At 44.0% G+C, this 20,894-nt stretch overlaps 1 protein-coding gene across 2 annotated transcripts in view; it reads left to right on the top strand.

Moving 5' to 3' along the window:
* Window positions 1–18,531, top strand: part of ppcdc (phosphopantothenoylcysteine decarboxylase) — a 32,638-nt gene extending 14,107 nt beyond the window's left edge. The window contains exon 7 of one of the 2 annotated variants that reach the window (XR_008810369.1): window positions 18,353–18,531. The gene's annotated coding sequence lies outside the window, so the exon portion shown is untranslated. The remainder of the gene's footprint in view (window positions 1–18,352) is intronic. The other variant, XR_008810368.1, reaches the window with a different exon arrangement.
* Window positions 18,532–20,894: the final 2,363 nt, after the last annotated feature.

A 20,894-nucleotide genomic window follows, 5' to 3' on the forward strand; every position in this document is an offset into this window, starting at 1 on the left:
CTCTGCATCTTCCTCTGTCACACCAGCCACCTGCATGTCCTCCCTCCCCACATCTATAAACCTCCTCTTTGGCCCTCCTCTTCTCCTCTTCCCTGGCAGCTCCATGATAATAATAATAATGGTAGTCTTTATTTCGGACACACAGCCGGTCCATAGCATACAAGCAACAATACAATAAAAATTAAAAAAATCATTTAGGCCTACATGACACCCCTACACTGCACGAGCACGTATGCGTGCACACACACACACACACACACACACACACACACACACACACACACAACATGTGAGGCGTCCACACACGCACCGTACAACACAGTCAGTCCATAACAGATACAGGCTGTCTGTCTCGCCGGTGCTTTTGAAGTCTGGATGTGAACCGGTAGCAGCTTTTCGTGGGGCTGGTTAGAGCCGCTATGATGCTGTTCTCCAACACATCCAGGCGACACACACAATTATACATCAGCCGTCTTACAAGTACACCACATGTGGGCACATCTGAGGACACAAACAACTGACTGGCGCTGTGCCATCCGGGGGCATGAGGCGACGACCTCATAGCATCCTTGTAAGCTGCTCTGAGCCTCTGCATACTTCTCTTCCTGTGAGAAGACCAGAGATGACTGTATACAGAGGTGTTACATAAGCTCTAAACGATGAACACTCGACATCAACAGAGCGCATAGAGAACTTCCGGAGCAGCATATCAGCCTGGGCGTAGATTTTACATCCGTCAGATCATCAGAGAGGACGTGTCCCACATATTCTATTTCCCCGCATGTACTGATAACTGAAACACAGGAAAATTTGATGTCCTGTCCTCTCTAGTTCTGACAATCATGACATTACTTTTTTTTTTTTGCCGTTATATTTAATGTCGTGTTCTTCGCCATACTGCGAGCACGCCTTCAGTAGCTGCTGAAGTCCAGCACTATATGGGCTAACTAAAGCTAAATCATCAGCATACATGAGGTGATTAATGACAGAGCCACCCACAAGACAGCTCGTGTTACACCCATTCGGCTGTCTCGACAGGTCGTCCATATACAAAAAAGGAGACAAAATTCCACCCTGGCGAACCCCACACACATCATTGCCCCGTTTAACCTGAAACGTCTGATGAGCACACCAGAAGACAAGAATCCTGGCTATATAATCTGGAACTAGCCAGCAATTTCATAAATAATTCCTCATGGTTAGCCCTGTCAAATGCCTTGGAAGCATCAATAAAACATAGAAATACAGTAGAACTTTGGCCCCTATATTTGGCCACCATCTCCTTTAGGGCATAAATGCATAAATCAGTACTGTGTTTCCTTTTAAATCCAAACTGATTGTCAGTCGTGAGAATGTACATTCCCAACCTAGTTAGGAGAATTCTTTCCAGCACTTTAGACAGAACACTGGCAAGGGCAATAGGTCTACAATTGTCCATGCTATTTAGTTTGCCAGCCTTGTCTTTAAGGACAGGGACTAGCAGTACAGACGTCACTTGAGGTGTTCTGCAGTAACGCAGTCCATACCACAAGTCTTGTTATTATGTAGCTTCATAATGGCATCTGAGTCATCAGCTGACCTGACTACCGTGTTAACAGAGAGATCAGCATCACCCACTACGACTGCATTACTCTTAACACAGCTAAATAAATTACAATAACGCTCTCGCCATACCTCAGCTATTATGTCTGGGCCACAAACACCCTCAATATCACACAATAGGGGGGTTTTATGATTACTCATGACTTTGACCTCTTTACAGAAGTCATTATGATTGTCACTTTGCAACTTCCTGTCAAGCAAGTCAGCTCTCGTTGTGTTCTCGCTTTGCATAATAAAAGGAAGAGCATATTTAAATCTTGTATTTGTAAGTTTTTTTCTGCTCAAACAGAGTGCAAAGGCTTCTCTAGCTGCAGCATGTTGTTCAGCCCCAAACTCATTCCACCCAGGTTTGATATTATACACCTTCCACCTTCAGCGTCCTTCTCCCAATATACCCAGCGTCTCTCCTCCACACATGTCCAAGCCATCTCAATCTTGCCTCTCTTTCTTTGTCTCCAAACCGTCCAGCCTGAGCTGTCCCTCTAATATAGTCGTCCCTAATCCTGTCCTTCTTCATCACTCCCAGTGAAAATCTTAGCATCTTCATCTCTGCCACCTCCAGCTCCGCCTCCTGTCTTTTTGTCAGTGCCGCTGTCTCCAAACCATACAACATAGCTGGTCTCACAACCATCTTGTACGGGTTGTGCAACTCGAACGAGTTGAGGTTTGAAATATATTGTATACAAATATATTGGAGAGAATACCCAGACGCAGAAGTCAAAGGCAGTCGTCTCTCCAAGGAGAGAAGAGCTCAGTGTCTTTCTAGTTTCCAGCAAAGCCAAGACGTCTTACGTGATTTAGCCCCCTGGCGTTTAAAGACAGTCAGCCTTTAGAAAAAAAACTCCTGCATACAGTCGTGAAGATTACCGGCGAGAGTCGGCGTTCAACACAAGTATTACTTTATAGAAACACAGGCAAATGGAAACACGAGACTCGAGGCCCCTGGAAGGTTTCCCCATGCGATGCATCTCATGACAGCACGTGTCTGTCCCCTGACATCACGTAACACAACCTCCTTTTAAGGTGTATTTGAACAACATAGCAACATGGGTATCATGAAGCAGTTGCACAATGGATAAATGATAACTCTTAGCGGTTCATGTTAGTTTATTTCCACATAAACCAACATCATATGTACAGGTCAAGGTGGATGTCCTCGTGTGCCTTACCAGCTGTTCTGGTTATGGGACAGCTCATATGCAGAGCTGTCCCATTTATATATATATATATATATATATATATATATATATATATATATATATATAATCCAGTGAGTCAAGTAAATTCTTCATGAGACAGTACAAGCCTGTTCGATACCATAAGCAATCATCAGCTGTCATCAGTAAGCAATCGTCAGCTGATTGACAGCTGATGATTGCTTATGGTATCGAACAGGCTTGTACTGTGTCATGAAGAATTTACTTGACTCACTGGATTATTTTGCTCCTTATTTGTTGAGCACTTTCCCTACCGTTGAGTGTTTATTTTAACAAAGTTATATAATGCATATATATATATAGCTTCTTTTTTTTGAAACCGTCAATGGTGTTGATAAAAGTGCTCAACAAATGAGTGGATATATTTTTTATATATATATATTTATTTGTTTTTTTGTGTGGCACGGAGAGAGAATACACACAAGGTTGTCAGTGTCTCACTGCCGAGCTATTCCAAGCAGAGAGGTTTATATCGCCGGCTTGCAGCGTTTCACATGAGAAAGGCCTTGGTCTTATCAGACAAGAAATGTTCTTTGCGAGCCACCTGCTGTTTTCTCAGCAGTAAATGACTTGGACAAAACAAATTAGGGGGATTGAGTAGAAGGTCAAAACTCTGTAAACCATTCAAAACTATCAAATGCATTGATGCAGTGTGGTTAGACAAACCTGAGTGGCGCTCAGGCAGGCAAGCAAAGAGCGCAGGTCATAAACAATTTGACTTCAGCGTTTACTGCCGTTAGCCTCTGTTTCTGCAGTTAGGTGTCCTCAGAGTTTATCAAGTGAGCCTCGTTCTCGTGACATATTTTCATACAATTATCAATTTCATACTTACTCCGCACATACGTAGTTCTTCTCTCCTTCGACCCCCCCCCCTATTCCCGTATGTCCCAGTCTCATTTTAGTATATTCTACCAAGGGTCCAAAATACGGACTTTTGAATTTGTCTTCACAGCAGTTTAAAAGAGCCCTGAAATCCCTTCTCCTAAACATCCAGTATGTTGCACATGGTCTGCCTATATAAGCTGGGTCCAATATTTTCCTTTGTCATATAAGTCTAAAGGCCATTATAAATATCACTTGTTTATATATATATATATATATATATATATATACATACACATACACACACACACAGACACACACACATATGTACACATATATATGTCTATATATACACACACACACATATATATATATATACATATGTGTTTGTGTGTGTTTATTCTCTCCTTTATCTTTCTTGTCTTATGAAAACTCTAAGTCATCTCACATGAGTGTACGTTCTTAGTCTGTTAATGACAGTGTTTGTGTATACTTGCATGTATCATGAATGAGTGTTCTTGATGTGTGTTTGTGTGTGTGTGTGTCTTGTGACTATGACTGATTCACTGTACTGCTGTAACATGGGTGTTTATGGGATGCATTGTTGTCGGGTGCTGCGCTGAACCGTGTCTTCGTCTCTTGCTGTGTCTGGAATTATCGATGCATACGTACAACTTGTGCGTACCGCGTTGCTGTAATTGTTTCCTGTCGTGTGCTGCCTGGAGGATGCCACTTTTCAAGCCCCTGGAGGGTTTTTTAGGCATTTCTCCTTCACATCTTCTCTCCAATTATAGATTGTTTCTTTTTTTATATTTTAAAATTTTTCATATGTGTAAATAAAGAAACGAAACGAAACTTGCTGGCAGATGCCCTCTCCCAGGCACAAGTGGTACTCTACTGCAATTATTTGGTCATTTTGATTCAGTTTGCTGTGTGTTTAAATGGTGCCCCATTGGGCAACTTAAGGGTGGGAAGCCGCTTTGGCCCAAGTAGCTGCTCGAGTGACACCTGTCCAGAGTCTTTCAAAGCCATTTCCCCGCGTATGCACAGTCTCTTCCCAGTTCCATCTCATCCCCCTCGCGGTTTAGACCGGAGCACTGGCGCACTTTGTTTCCGCGAGCTCCACGCTTGCAACCCAAACGTCGGGACACCATTTGATAACGTTACGTGCGAGCCGCCTCGAAGTAGCGGAGAGCGTGGAAACGAACCCGCGAACACGCTCAACATGGTGGCGTCACTGTTAGCTGCTATGCTGTTCAAAGTAACGTGGGACATCCATCATAGCGTTTTAAGACAACCAGGGGGGGTTACCCTCGGTGAAGTTTCAGTGAACACCGTCACTAGCGCCGCCGGATCTACCATATGGGCAGTCTGGGCAGGGGCCCCTGAGTGCAAAAGGGCCTCCCGTCGGGCTCCACAGAAATGGCACCAAGCTTGGCCTGTTCTCTTGCTCTTCAAAATTATCCAATCAGAATAATTTAAAAAAAGGTTTTTCTGAGAAAATGAAGTCTCATGATTGATTGATTTATTGGTGAGCTGGCTGGACAAGCGGCGGTGACTGGTGAGCAAGCGACAATACACGGCATAGCTCGGCTAATGGTCAACATGGGTGGGCGTAGAGAGCAGGTGGCTTACATTGCACAGACTCGAGATCAGTTTTTCTTAAGCCCAAGTCAAGGTTACAAACAGTGGCACTCATTTTTGCCCGACCCACTATCAGCTCGGGGGTTTCAGTGAGAAGTCTGCGAAGTCTGTCGAGCTAGCTTGCTAGCAGTGGCGATAGCCTGGAAGCGTCTACCGCCGGTTGCAGCAGTGCGCGGCTGCTTCTCGAGGACTTGATCGCAGAGTTTGCGAAGACGAAGTCAAGAAAGAAAGGTGACAGCCATGTGTCTGTGCCTTGAGCAGCGTCATCTGTCGTGACTGTGTGTCGCTGCACGTCTTGCGGATGAGATCGATGTGCTGTTTGCGTAACGTGTAATTGCATCACTGTGGTGTGAAGCTGCTTTATCGCGTTGGAGTCGGTTTGTCGGGTTCATTATGTGTTGACTTTGGCAGTTCTTTGTGAAGTTGCCGAGCTCCCTTAGTGAGCCTTATTTTGAAACCCGCATTCAGTTGTGCTGTGGCATTTTTGGTAAGCCTGTTCCTCGTCAGTCACATTATCAGTAATAACTGGTATGCTGTCTGTCTGCTGCTTGGGCGGTTTTCATCCATCCATCCATCCATCCATCCATCCATCCATCCATTATCCCAACCGCTTATCCTGCTCTCAGGGTCGCGGGGATGCTGAGCCTATCCCAGCAATCACTGGGCGGCAGGCAGGGAGACACTGTGGACAGGCTGCCAGGCCATCACAGGGCCCACACACACACACACATTCACACCAGGGGACAATTTAGTATGGCCGATTCACCTGACCTACATGTCTTTGGGCTGTAGGAGGAAACCGGAGCACTCGGAGGGAACCCATGCAGACACGGGGCGTACATGCAAACGCCACACAGAGGACGACCCGGGACGACCCCCAAGGTTGGACTACCGCGGGGCTCGAACCCAGGACCTTGCTGCTGTGAGGCGACCGCGCTAACCACTGCACCACGGTGCAGCTGGGTGGTTTTCAGTGAACACAAATATTGCCGTAGTCTCGAGTCATACGCCGCCTTGGCTTGATTTAATCCATTGTTTCCTCGTCTTGTGATTTGTGAGTGAAATGGCAGTACTTGATCTTTTGAACTGGATCGGCATACCTGCTCAGCTGGGCCGGTTATTCAGCCTTTGACCAATAGGTGTGCGATTATGGTCTGGTGGATTTGACCTGCCAAAATATTAAAGGTGGGGTTTAATGGCTGCGGTGGGGGGCGTGGTGTGTGTGTGTGAGAGAAAGAGTGGGGGGGGGGGGCAGGGTATGAACTTCACTTCCCAGGAGCCCCTGGTCACTGGTCATCTTTTCTTATGTGTTGTGCTGTGTTTTTTTAACATTTCACTTTGTTGCTGGCAGCTGTTATCTATCATACGTCACTGACGCGGCGCATTGACTGCGTTTACATGGACTTGAGCATCCCGGTTTTGGTCATATTCGGGATATGGCGTTTAAACGTGTCGCGGCAATCATTTAATTCCACCCTGACGTTAAATGAGGAAGGAGACCAAAATCTCTTACAGTATTGTAACGCGATTTTAATATAGTGTAGCAATTTCGGGGGGCAGCCCGGCAGACCGCCGCAGCTGGGACGCGAACCCGGATCTCCCGCACCACGGGCGACTGCGCTAACCGGTCGACTAAAGGGTCCGACCCGTTAGCCAAGGGCTAGCGAGTCTATTCATGGTCGTTACACTATGTTCAGTGAACCGACGCACTCCAACCCAGATGCTTGAGTGCGTGCCCTCATCTCGGAGAGCGCCCCCTTTACACCACGCAGCACAAACATGCCCATTGCTTTGATCATAATGGTGAGTTTCTCCCTCATCCTGGTCAGAAGAAGTAGCTCTTCTTTATTGCTGGACTGGCATCCTAATAGATATCAGAACTTGCTCAGAGAGTTCATAGGTCAGGTCTCCCGTCACCCTCATCTTCCAGCTCATAATTCTCCATGACCGTCCCTTCAGGCCTTGTGACCCTCGAATGAACTTCCCAGATGTTCCTCTGCCATTAGTCAACAGTCAATCGCAGGCCTTCACTAGTTCACACAGGAGAAGGCACTTTATGGACCCACCTTTGACCTGCTACACATGAGCCCCAGGCATCCATCCAAACAATGTGAACATAGTATAGCTGATACGTGGTTCAAGATTAAAAGCAAGCAAACTTCAAATATGAATTGGCCTCACAACATGGAGCACACACAAATCTGGTTATTTGTATGCCCGTATACATGATACTATATACTAGTATCCCCGCTGCATGCTATTTGTGCAGGCGCCTGTGATATTCACAACACAAACTGGCCATTTTGAAATCGTTAATCTGATATTCATCCGCAATAATAATAATAACTTTCATTTATATGGCACTTTTCTAAAACAATGTTACAAATTGCTTTACAAAGAAATAAAACCAGACAAGGCAAAAATAAGAATAAGACCTAATAAGTAAGGGTAAAAATAAAAACAGCGTGAATAAATAGAAACAAATATCAAAAAGAAGTTTTAAGGCGAGATTTAGAAGACGTTAGAGACTTGGATTGTCTTGAGTTCGGCAGTGTCACGGCAGTTATTTTATTCCGCTCTGACCTTAAATGAGGAGCGAGACAAAAATCTCCCACAGTATTGTCGCACTTTAATGTGTTCATGAACAGACGCACAAGCCTAGATGCTTAAGTGTGCGCCCTGATCTCAGAGCGCACTCCCTTTATACCATGCAGCATGAGCATGCTTATTGTTTCAGTCACAACGGGGTGTACCCAGTTTCTCCCTCATCCTGAGGAAGGAGCTTCGACCACAGCGCTGTGCACCCAGTTTCTCCCTCATCCTGAGGAAGGAGCTTCGACCACAGCGCTGTGCACCCAGAGTTTCTCCCTCATCCTGAGGAAGGAGCTTCGACCACAGCGCTGTGCACCCAGTTTCTCCCTCATCCTGAGGAAGGAGCTTCGACCACAGCGCTGTGCACCCAGAGTTTCTCCCTCATCCTGTTTAGAGGAAGTAGCTTATCTTTATTGATGGACTGTCACCCCAATGGATAACAGAACTTGCATGTTGTTCAGAGAGTTCATAGGTCAGGCCTCCCCTCCGTCCTGTTGTGATTCTCCAGGACCGTTCCTTCTGACTTTGAGACATTCAAGTGAGCTTCCCACACATTCCTCTGCCATCAGCTAACAGTTAGCAACAGGCCTTCACCAGTTTACATGGAAAAGGCACTTTCAGCATGACCTTTGACCCGATACACATGAGCCCCAAGCATCCGTCCAAGCAATGTAAACGTCGTATAGCTGATATATGGTCAAAGATTAAAAGTAAGTAAACATTCATATATGAATTGCCCTCACAATCCCCCCTTTTGATTACTTTTTAAGAAAAATCCCCCCCTTTTTTTCTCCCCAATTGTACCCGGCCAATTACCCCACTCTTCCGAGTCATCCTGGTCGCTGCTCCACCCCCTCTGCCAGTTCGGGGAGGGCTGCAGATAAGGCCGGAGTGGGACTCATTTTCAGCCCTGGAGTTTCATGCCTCAGACTAGCCCACTTCAGTTCACGACCTATTATATTCAAATAATATAATGTACTAAGTCTGTAGTAGCACAGTTCTCTACAGCCTTGTAATTCAGTGTATTTTTCTAAAATATCATCATTTCCAATTCAGTGCAAATGAGTGTTGCTTCACAACTTAGATTTATTAGAAAATCAGTTAAAGTACATATCCAGCATCATTCTTTACAACAACACAATGTCCTTTTCAACAATATCAGAATCTATATTCTGTGCAAATAAGTGTTCACAGATACCCAAACCTTAAAATAAAATAAAAGAAATAAAATGTAAAATAAAAATAAAGAATAAAATAAAAAGTATTGGGCTGTTTAATGACACTACCATCTCTTTTTCCTCTGCATAGGTCAAGGAAACAGCTGCTTCACAACTTAGATTACTTTTCATAAATACGAGAACATGAGTTAAAGGGCAAATATCCAACACTATTCTTTACAACATCACAATGTCCTTTTCTACAATATCAGAATCTATATTCTGTGCAAGTAGGTGTTCACAGATATCCAATCCTTAAACAGGAATAAAGAATAAAATAAGTATTGCACTGTTCTCTGCAACTTTGTTTATTGCAGTATCATCGTCCAAAGACATGAGAATTTCTTTCTCAGTGCACATGAGCATGAATGCCTCCAGGTTCTTCTGGGTTAAAGTGCTCCTGAGTCTGTTTTTTATGAATTTCACAGAAGCTTCTCTCACGGGCTACTTGTGTGATGGACAGTGTTAATAGCAACTTGTAGGCCAGTCCAATCACATGGTAGGCATCAGTTAGAAGATTGTACTGAGAGAGGATGAGATGAACACAAAGGACACAGTTTTTACGGAGGGAAAAAGGAAGTTTTGCTCTGGAGTTCGACATCCTGCTGTTCCATGGAAGGATCCTCCTCACCTCCTTGTGGCATTTCACTAGCTGTCCTGACAGTGTAACCCTCCAGGGGGGACATCTTTAGTCTGTCCTACTGAGATGCAAGGCTGTACAGTTCACCACGTAATGTGCCAACTGTAGCTCTATTGTCAAACTTAAGCAGACGTTTGCTTATTTCTCCCAAAGCTGAGCTGGGGAGTCCATTTTCCCTCACGTGAGCAAAGTTTCTAGGGTCTAGACAGGCAAAATCCGAGCAAAGTTTTGCATTAGCAGAAAACCTCCTATGGATACTGTCTGTCACTGTGTCTACAATGACATTGTGTACTTTGACCTTGAAGTCAGTATCAGCTGATGCTAGCTGCTCGTCTTCTGCAAGCTCTCCTGGCATTTTTTTTCTTCCTTTTTTTCTGACCCTTCTCTCAGGAAAGGGCAATCTGCACTACCTGCTCACACTCTTCCTCCTCTTACAGCTTTCCATTATCCCACTTCACAAACTCATCAGCCGCACACTTAACTCCTTCAAAGTCCCTCGCGCACTTCCTGAGACCCTCCTCTGTCCCCTCAACCAGTCGTTGAGCTGTGATGATATCCATTCCCCTTGTCGATAAGTATTTTGAAGGGGGGATGTATTGCTCAAACATGCGAAGGAAGATTTGAGCAGTGAGCACTTTCTCATACTTCAAAAGGCCTTCTATGAATCCTTTTGCCTTGGCCCTCACAGTTGGCTTTTGTGTACTGTCATCTACAATGGTGTGTAAAGTCATAAACACTTCAAACAACAAGGCTCCCTGAGGATTCCCGAAGCACCCAAACACTTCACTTAGTGCCTGATCCCTAGCCCACCACCCAGTTGGCCCTATTGGGCACAGTCGTCTGTGATGCTTGTCCTGACTCATCTCTTCCCACTTCTGCATGCGCTTGTATGACTCTCTTAAGGAAACTGCTATATCATTAAACAGTGAAAAGAGGGATGCACTTTCCACAACGCTGCCTGTTGTGTCTGCCAGTACAGGATTCAAAAGATGTGCATAACACCATATATGAATCTGATTGGGAGACTGCTCAGAGAGGCGTGTAGAAAAACCCCGATACTGTCCCTGCATATTAGCTGCACCATCTGTTGAGTTGCCCACACATGTGCCAATGTCGATATTAAGCTTCAGTAGCACTTTTCTCAGGAGCTCTGCAAAATGCTGCCCTGTGGATGACTCACAGTCCACCATAGCAATCAGTCTTTCATGAACGACATCTGTTACAAATCTTAGTATGATGGAACGCTGGTCTTCGGAGCTGATATCTTGTGTTGCGTCAGTTTGGACTGAAAACGTGCCAGCTTGTCTAACTTCTTCTGCTATAGTCGCCTTTATCAGTTGGCTGATGACATCCACAACTTTATTGAATGTTTCTTTTGACAGCAGGGTAACTAGAGAGCCTCTGCCTTTTGCACCAGTTCCATGCTGCTTCTTGCTATTTTCTATGCAAGTGTTTACATGCTGTTGGAGGCAAATGTCATATCTACTCAGGAGTAGAATCAACTCTAGGATGTTGCCATGACTAACAGCAATGTTTTCTAAGCTATGACTTGCCTCTTCTTTATCTCCCCTGTAGCTAAGGCCACATTTGCCTATAGTTTTGATAACACCCACTATGCACTCCATCACCTGACGTTTCTTTTTCACTTGCTCAGCACGTAATCACATTTGGTCAACAGGCTGTTCACAGCTGCCTTTTGTACATTCAGAGCATAAGCATCTGCACTATCGCTGTGTGTCTTACTTGTTGCGTGTTCCACTGTCCTTTGGATAATGTGTTTCCAGTCTTTCATGCCTCCCTTTATGAAAGGGCCATCACTAACCAAAGGTGCAAATGCCTGACAAACAGAACAGTACATAGATTTTTTTTCACAGTAAGTCAGCCACTTGTGGTTGGTTCCATCTTCATCTGGCTCATCTTCATCTGTCTTGTTCCTACCTTGTGGTTCAGGGTTCTGCTGCTGAGCTGTTGCCTCTGTAATCAGTCCCTGAGTAGACTCTGCTCTCCCTTTCACACTTCCTTCAGTATCCCTATGAGACTCAATTGCACCTGTATTTAATCACAGTAAAAAAGCAGTCTGCAAGGCTTTAGCAAATTTGACACGGAAGACACGTTTTGACTGAAACAATTATGATTTTTCCAGTGGCAAAATATGCAGGCTTATTCCATATTACTTTCATCCTATTCCCTTTCAATTGTGGGCTTTGTGTATTTACTATCCTACTTTCAACGATAAAAAGCATAATGGGTCACTAGTAACATTTGGGCATAGCAAGTGGTCATATTGGAAATAATCTGATCATGTTTGATTGTTCACACACTGTGGTACAACAGCTCACGTGTGCCTTCACAGTGACAGCAGCAATCCCTTGCACACTACTGGGCCCTGGCTCTGCTTCTGACACTATATTTTAATTGCTAACCATGTTGTTGGTGAACTTGTTAGAATAAAGTCCCACCCTAGGTCTGATGCACAGTCTAACTTAACAGCTAAACTGTGTGGTGGCAAACTTTGTGATAAAAAGAAAATAGTCACTCTTGTCTATCTGAGTAAGTTTGATTCACAGGAAATCGCCAGAAGGAGCACAGAGCATTAGATACATGATTTTTTTATAGGATGAGACAAACAACTTGCATATCAGAATGGAATGTGGTTTTCTGCTGACACCAGACAAAGGGAGCAGCCCTCCCATCTGCAGGTGCAAGCTGCTCCCCCTTCTGCCATAGGTAGGCACTTCTCGACTAAGGTAAACACGGAGAAAGCAGCAACTGTCTCAGCACCGAGGACACGCCGACAGCAGCGGAAGGGTCAGTTGTAGGCAAAACATGTCGTATGTGAAAACAAGAGTAGTACGTGACGTCTAACTAGAAACAAGTGCTCTGTGAGTCTGGGAACCACTCAACTATAACTGTGTCTGACCCAAACCCAGATCATGCAGGGCGATACAACCTTAGACCAAGACACTGCCCCAGAATTACATCTGGTTGGTTAGGCAGTAGATGGACAAACTCTTACCATACTGACAGACTTGACTTGAAATAGGCAGTTTTGGTTTGTCATGTCAAGTGTTTCACAGAAAACTGAAATGTGATACCGATTTCTGTGTAGTCCTGTGTCAAAACACTACTGCACGCTTTGTGTTCATATTGGGTATCCTACCTAGGTGGTCCTGGTTTCACCACTGTTTAGATTTGTTTACAAGGTTTGGTTGAGGACATTGTCTCCTCCTTCTTTCAATTCGATAATGTGGTTCAGGTTTCTGTGTAAAATGTATTGGGGAGGGGGTTTTCACTTGTTTGTCTGCCTGATTTGCTGAATAGAAAGTATATTTTGTTTATTTCACTATATACTCTGTCCACTGATATAGGCATATAGTATCAGTATGCTGGGCATCATGTCTTTCCCTGTCTGTACAGTATTACGACCCTCTCTGCCCTGTCTGCCTGTGGCTTAATTTTTGGGTCGTCTGGGCTATCTCTGCAGGTACTGGAGGTGGGCGCAGCAGTGTAATCAGCAACACCTGGGGCCCTGTGTGCCAGCGCTCCTTCAAAAGCCTCTTGGAGCTCAGTTGCTAGGGTGGGTTGCAGGCGTTGATGACAGAATGTTATACATAGCTATCAATGGTCAAACGTTTACAAGTGAGTAGAAATAGGGAACTGTTTGATGAATCTGAGAAGAAACGGAGGTTGACATCGGGAAATCTGGGGAGAGGGATTTCTCTGGTAAACATGGGAAGACCTGACAGAGCAGCGAAAGCTACGGCGGGTGGGCACAGCTATGTTTTGAATGGGCCAGAGTTGGGAGAATCGGAGGGAGTTGAGAGTGAGGACAGTATGGAAGTTAGCCTGGAATCTGAGCGATCAAGGAGAAAGCGAGGAAATAACTCTGCCAAAGTTGGTGCGGGGAAACTTAGGAAAGTGACGACTAGAACTGAGGGAAGAAGTGGTGAAATGGGGGATGAGGGAACTGAAATCAAGGTGATACTCAGGTTCAGTGAAGGGAATGGTGTTCAATCTATGAGCCCAGTAAAGTTAACTACGATATTAAAAACTCAGGTTGGTGAGGTTACACTGGCTAAAGTGTTGAGAGATGGGAATCTGTTGGTTGTGTGTAGAAGTGTAGAGCAGAGAGAAAGGGCTTATAGGACGAAAGAGGCAGGAAAGTATAAAGTGATAAGTGCTAGCACGTTGAGAAGGGAAACAGGTAGAATAAGGGGGAATACCAGTTGAAGTCACCATGGATGAAATAAAAGCACATTTGAAAGGTGGGAGGCTGAAGGAAACACGGGGGTTGCATGTGTTCAGGGAAGTGGCGAGGACAGATAGTGAAAGTGGACTGTTGGAGTTTGGTGAAGAAATCCTCCCGCAGAAAGTGGTGCGAGGACACATGACCAACTCTGTCAGGGAGTTTGTGCCAAAACCTGTAAGATGTTTTAATTGTCAGAGATTTTGACATACTGCTATGACATGGAAGAAGAAGGCGTGTGCTAGATGTGGTGAGTATCACGAGTATGGACAGTGTGGGAAAGGAAAGTAACCAAAATGTTCTAACTGTGGAGGCAAGCATAGTGTGGCATATGGAGGATGTGAAGTCATGAAAAGGGAGGTAGAGATTCAACGGGTCAGAGTGCAAAACAAGACCACATATGCAGAAGTGGTCAAGTTGGTGAACCAGAGGAGCGGGAGGGAGACAGCAGACACAAATGGTAGCCAACATAACAAACAGCAGGAAGAGCCAAAAGAGGGTAAAGTATGGGTTGATCTAAAGAGATCAGTAATTTTCACTGCAGGAGTGATAAACGCTACAATGGAAACAAAATCAAAAACAGAAAGAATACAAATAATAGTAAAAGCTGCAACAAACCGTCTGAATATTAGTGAACTGACATGGGAGGAGGTGAGAAATGACCTCAGTGCTCATCAGGCAAGCCAAGAGTCAGCGTGGGTTGGTTCACACAAGTATGATTCTTTTATTACAGCGGAATGCGAGAAGCTTGCTGGCAAATGGACAAGAATTTAAAAACTTTATTGATCAATTACCAAGGACATTGGAAGTTGTTTGTGTACAAGAGACATGGTTAAAACCAAATCTTCATTTTAGAATTTTCAGCTCTACTGCTGTGAGGTGTGATAGGGAAGAGGGGACAGGTGGAGGTTGTGCGACATTTATTAAGGAAAATGTACCATTTAGGGTTATTAGAAAAGGGACAGAGGGGGAGTATATAGTAGTAGAAATATGGACAAATGAAGCTCAATTCATCATCATAAATTATTATAACCCTTGCAGAAACAAGTTAAAGCAGATCCAAGGACAGGTTACAAATCTTATCTTTTGGGTTGGGGATTTTAATACACGGCCCGTCATGGGGAGGGAAAAGGACATACAAACGAGGAATTAATCAAGCAACTATTGGAGGATAATAACTTGGTGTGTATTAATGATGGGAGAGGGACAAGGATAGATGTACACACAGGTAACAGCTCAGCACTAGACTTGATACTGGTATCACGAGAGGTGGCAGGGATATGAGAGTGGGAATTGTGGGAAGACTCAACAGTCGGTAGGGACCATTATCCAATATTTAGTAAAATACAGATAGACCAGGAAATAAGGGGAAAGAAAAGAACCAAGGTGGATATTTAGTAAAGCAAAGTGGGATCACTTCGAATATTTATGTGAGAGGGAAGTAATGAAATAGACCTGAGTCAGGATATACATAAAACAAGTTGATGGAAAGTTTAGGGAAATTGTACTAAAAGCAGCAAAACTATCAATTCCCATAAACAAAGGGAAAATGGGGAAGAAGGGGTAATGCAATAAAGCCATTAAAGCAAGGAACGGAGCTTTTAAAGTATTAAAAAGAACCCATCATTTCAAAAAAACTAATTGAATATAAAAGGGCACAGGCGCAAGCAAGGAAAACTGTGAAGGAAGCAAAGAAACAAAGTTGGAGGGAATTTTGTAACAAGATAGGCAGATCAACACGTATAGGTGATGTATGGGGAATGATAAGAAAGATGAGGGGAATCAGAAGAGAGCGGCAGTACCCAGTACTTATTGAGGGAGAAGAAACAGCTGTGTCAAAGGAAGATAAAGCAGAAATATTAGCTAAGACATTCACCAAAATCCATAGTTCTAACAATCGTAACAGAGGAGGAGAAACGAGGGAGGGAAGCAACTAGAGAAGCATACTCGGACGTTTTGCAAGATCGGGACAGCGCAAGTTGTGCATTGGATGCACCTTTTGCTATATAGGAAATGAGAAGAGCTATAGCAAAAACTGGCCTGACATCTCCATGGAAAGATCAAATCTTTTATATAATGTTAAAACATTTAGCAACTCGGACAGAAATGAAGCTTCTAGAAATATATAATAAAGTTTGGGAAGAGGGAAGGTTACCTACCAGTTGGAAAGAGGCTGTCATTATACCCATAATGAAACCAGGAAAGGACCCAACAAGTCCAACAAGCTACAGACCAATTGCACTCACTTCACATGTAGGGAAAATAATGGGAAGGATGATTATAGAGAGAATGACATCCTATATAGAAACTAGAGGGTTATTATCCCCTTATCAGAGTGGATCTGGGAAAGTTCGAGGAACAATGGATCCAGTAGTTTGTCTGGAAACTGAAATTAGAAAAGCCCAAGCTAATAATGAATCAGTGATGGCAGTGTTCTTTGACGTAGAGAAAGCTTGTGATATGGTATGGAAAGGGATTGTTGATCAACTTAGGAAAAATGGGAATAACTGGAAGATCTTTTAATTGGATCAAAAATGTTTTATTTGATAGATTTATTCAAGTTAAAACTGGAACAGAATGATCTAGTACATACAGGGTAGATAGCGGGACTCCTCAGGGCAGTGCTATCAGCCCAATCCTTTTGTTCTATTATGATTAATTATGTATTTAATAATATAAATTACGACATTGGGAAGTCACTGTTTGCTGATGACGGGGCTTTATGGAAGAGGGGGAAGAATTTAGCACTACTTAGAGGGAAGATTCAAGAAGCGATTTTGGTGGTAGAGAAATAGTCACACTCATAGGGATTTAAGTTTTCTGTAGAAAAGACAAAGGTTGTGGTGTTTAGTAGGAAGAAAATAATAATTTCTGGGGGGTTTATTTGACACAAAGCTGACCCGGAGGGATCATATTAATAAGATACATAAAAAAGGCAATAGGGTTCTCAATGTAATGAGATGTTTGACAGGGTCAGAATGGGGAGCAAATAGGAGGGCGTTGATGACTATTTGTGTTGTGTGAGTTCACCCTTTCAGGCAAAGTTTTCGAGTCCTTATACAGTGGTTAAATGTGTTTCAAGCCAAATTTATTTGATTTCAACTCCTGGTTGTAGGAAGCCTGTAAAACTGTTCCATGTCAATCTGCTTGAACCCTATTATGCTTCCTCTTCTAGTGGGTCTGGTGCTGACCAGCAGGGGCCAACGCTGGTCAGTCCTGCCCTGGTGACTGGTACGGTGGGAGTGGTTTTAGGTGAATGTATGGATGACGCTGTTCCTGAGCCTGATGAGGGGTTGTCTAGTCGGTTGAAAAATTCAGAGGCCCTTAAGAATTTAGAGGGGTTGCATAGCCATTTGCCAGAAACACAGGCTATGAAATTTGAAAAGCTTATTTTGAACTATCAAGGTTTGTTTGGTGTCGTGCCCTCCCAAACTGATGAGGTTGAGCATGATATTGATGCGGGTGATGCCCAGCCTATCTGTCAGCATTTTTATAGAGTTTCTCCAGAGAAGCGTAAATATCTATCTAGATGCTGAGGCCAAGTTACGTGGTTGACAATGATATTGCGGTGCCTTCTTCATCAAGCTAGGCTTCTCCATGTTTGTTGGTGCTTAAAAGTGACAAGACACCAAGGTTTTGTTCAGATTTCTGAAAGGCCAACAAGGTGACAACGCCAGATTTTTTTCGATTGCCTCTTATGGAGGATTGCTTAGACCAGGTTGGTGCTGTCAAGTATGTCAGCAAATTTGATCTGCTGAGGGTTACTGACAGGTGCCCCTGTCCAAAAGAGCACAGGAAGTGGCCCCTTTTATCACTCCATCTGAGCTGTATTCCTATAAGGTGATGCCGTTTGAATTAAGGAATGCACCAGCCACGTTTCAACGTCTGATGAATCGTGTGGTGGCTGGACTGGCCAGCTGTGCGGTTTATTTAGACGATTGGGTGGTCTACAGCAATTCTTGGTTTTCTCACATGCAGCAGGTTAGAGCGCTGTTTGATCATTTGGCAGAGGCGAAGCTCACAGTGAATCTTGCAAAGTGTGAGGTTGCTTGTGCAACTGTGACTTACCTGGGTCAGGTGGTCAGACAGGGGCGTGTGGCCCCTGTGTGTGCCAAAGTGTTGGCAGTTGAGCAGTTTCTGTGCCCTGCCACTAAAAATGAGATCATGAGATTTCTTGGGAAGGTGGGGTATTACCGCTGTTTCTGTAAGAAATTTTTCGACTGTTGTGGCACCACTTCCTGACTTGCTGAGGGTCAGAGCTCAATTTAAGTGGTCGACTGAGTGCCAGGAAGCGTTTTTGAATGTCAAGTCTCTTTTGTTTTCAGTACCAGTGTTGGCTGCACCCCGTTTTGATCATCCTTTTGTTTTGCAGGTGGATGTGAGCCATGTGGGAACAGGAGCCATCTTGAACCAGGCAGATGACCAGGGAGTTGACAGGCCAGTTAGTTTCTTTTCTAAGAAGTTCAGCCGGCATCAGTTAAACTACTCAGTGGCTGAGAAAGAGGCCCTTGCTTTTATCTCGGCCCTGCAGTATTTTGCAGTTTATGTGGATTCTGGGGTGGTACTAGTGGTGGTCTCCACAGACCGCAATCCATTAACCTTTCTGCACAACCTGCGATGCTCTAACCGGAGACTGATTATGTGGTCACTGTTCCTGCAGTCTCATGATCTGGACATCCAACACATTAAAGGCTGTGACAATGTGGATGTGGGTACACTGTTGGGGCCCCCAGTTTTGGAGTAAGGTTATCTGTTCATCTGCTGCTCTTCTTTCTCCTTTTCTTATTCCTTTACATTTGCTCCCTATATGTTGAGAGGTGCTGGGGGGAATGGCTTGTGAACTGGTAAGTTGTAAGTACTCAGTAGTGTAAGTTGTAACATTCAGTTTATTGTCAGTTTTTTGTGTGTGTTGTTTTCTGGTTTGCAATCTTTTGTTGTGGTGACAGAGATCCTGTGGGACCCCATCTTATGTGTGTGTGTGTGTGGGGGGGTGTTATGACCCTCTCTGCCCTGTCTGCCTGTGGCTTAGTTTGTGTGCCATCTGGGCTATCTCTGCAGGTACTGGAGGTGGGCGTGGCAGTGTAATTAACAACACAAGCAACACCTGGGGCCCTGTGTGCCAGTGCTCCTTCAAAAAACTCTTGGAGCTCAGTTGTTGGGGTGCTCTCCTCCCTGAGACACCCTTTTGTTTTTGGTTGATGTTTGGCTTGTGTTTCTGCACCATACAACCTTGCATCTACACACTTCTCCACGTGCACTCACCTACACTACTGAGTTTACTGATTACACATGCCACTGTTACTTTAGGTTTTCATCTTAGGGTATCCCTTCTTTCTTTTTTAATAAATTGGTTGCTAATTGGCTTGGTTGTGTGTGTCTCCCTCTTTTGTCATGGCCGTGCAGCGTGGTTTGTGACAACATTACCTACTAACTTTTCATTGAGTATGTATAGCGATGTGTTCAGTACATGTTGGTTGCTTCTTCATTTGTGTATGGCTGGGGAACAGCCTTATTATCACCAGGGGGGACTATGTCTGGTAAATATAAATACAGTAGTGCTGCGATGCCAAATAGCGCCACAGGGTTTTGTTGTGATGCACTGGAGTAGAGCCGTTCTCAGTGCTGCTTTGACCGACGTCCACAAGAATGAACTTTCACCGTAACAAGTTGGTGCAGGTTATGACTTTTATGTTTTACTGTTCATGTATGATCAATGAACATAGTGCCGTGGAGACCTGGCATTGTATGGTCAATGCATGTATGACAGAATAAAGTTGCAGTGTGGAAACCCCCCTCTCATTGTCTGTCGACTCTGAACTAATCAGCTATCCTGGGGCTCTTGCTAACTAGCCACATGCTGCTAGCTGTCTCCACCTACACCAGCCCAGTGTTACAATACACCTTAGCCAAATATAATTAAAATCAGTTTTTCACAATTCCTGATATTTATTAATCCTGGAAAACTTAGGTCAGTTTAGGATCACTAATTTAACAATGTGAAATGTCAGAAAAAATAGTAGAGTGATTTATTTTAGCTTTTATTTCTTTCGTCACATTCTCAGTGGGTCAGAAGTTTACATACACTTAGTATTTGGTAGCATTGCCTTTTAAATTGTTTACCTTGGGTTAAACGTTTCGGGTAACCTTCCACAACCTTCTCACAATAAGTTGCTGGAATTTTGGCCCATTCCTCCTGACAGAACTAGTTTAACTGAGCCAGGTCTGTAAGCTTCCATGCTTGCACATGCTTTTTCAGTTCTGCCCACAAATTTTCTATTAGATTGCGGTCAGAGCTTTGTGATGGCCACTCCAGTATCTTGGCTTTGTTGTCCTTATGCCATTTTGCCACAACTTTGGAAGTATGTGTTTCAGTGTGGTTTAATGGAGCGGACATGGGAACTCCGAACTCGGTTTCAGACATGTTTCTTTATTTCTGGCGCCATCCTGTAACTTCCAACGTAAATGACAGTGCATCAGGCTGACGATTGGCAGATAATTCTCATATCATGACACCCCCCCTTTTTTGTTTTAACACAAATCATAATAAAGGAACTAAAACCACACTGTCGAGCCTATCACTTTAAACAGAAATGTCACTGACCAACACGACAGCATATTTTCAATGGCTTTCGGCTTCAACAGCTTTTTGTTTCTCCAATGGCTCTTTAAAATGGTCTTTCATTCATTTTAACTGTTTGTGTTTTTAAATCATGAAACAGTCTCTGGCATTAAACAGTCTATTTAAACATGGAACAGTCCATAGAGCTACTCCTCAGTAAGCCTCTGTGGCTTTGAAGGAACTCGACCACTTGCAGTTTTAACAGGGAGACTTGGGAGCTCTGTTGGACTGACATCTCTTTCCAGTGTTTTGCTTTGAGTGTTCAGTTCATTTTTTCCCCCCAGTGTGGTCACTC

This window comes from Lampris incognitus, chromosome 6, assembly GCF_029633865.1.
Source record: "Lampris incognitus isolate fLamInc1 chromosome 6, fLamInc1.hap2, whole genome shotgun sequence".
NCBI classification, from domain to species: Eukaryota; Metazoa; Chordata; class Actinopteri; order Lampriformes; family Lampridae; genus Lampris; species Lampris incognitus.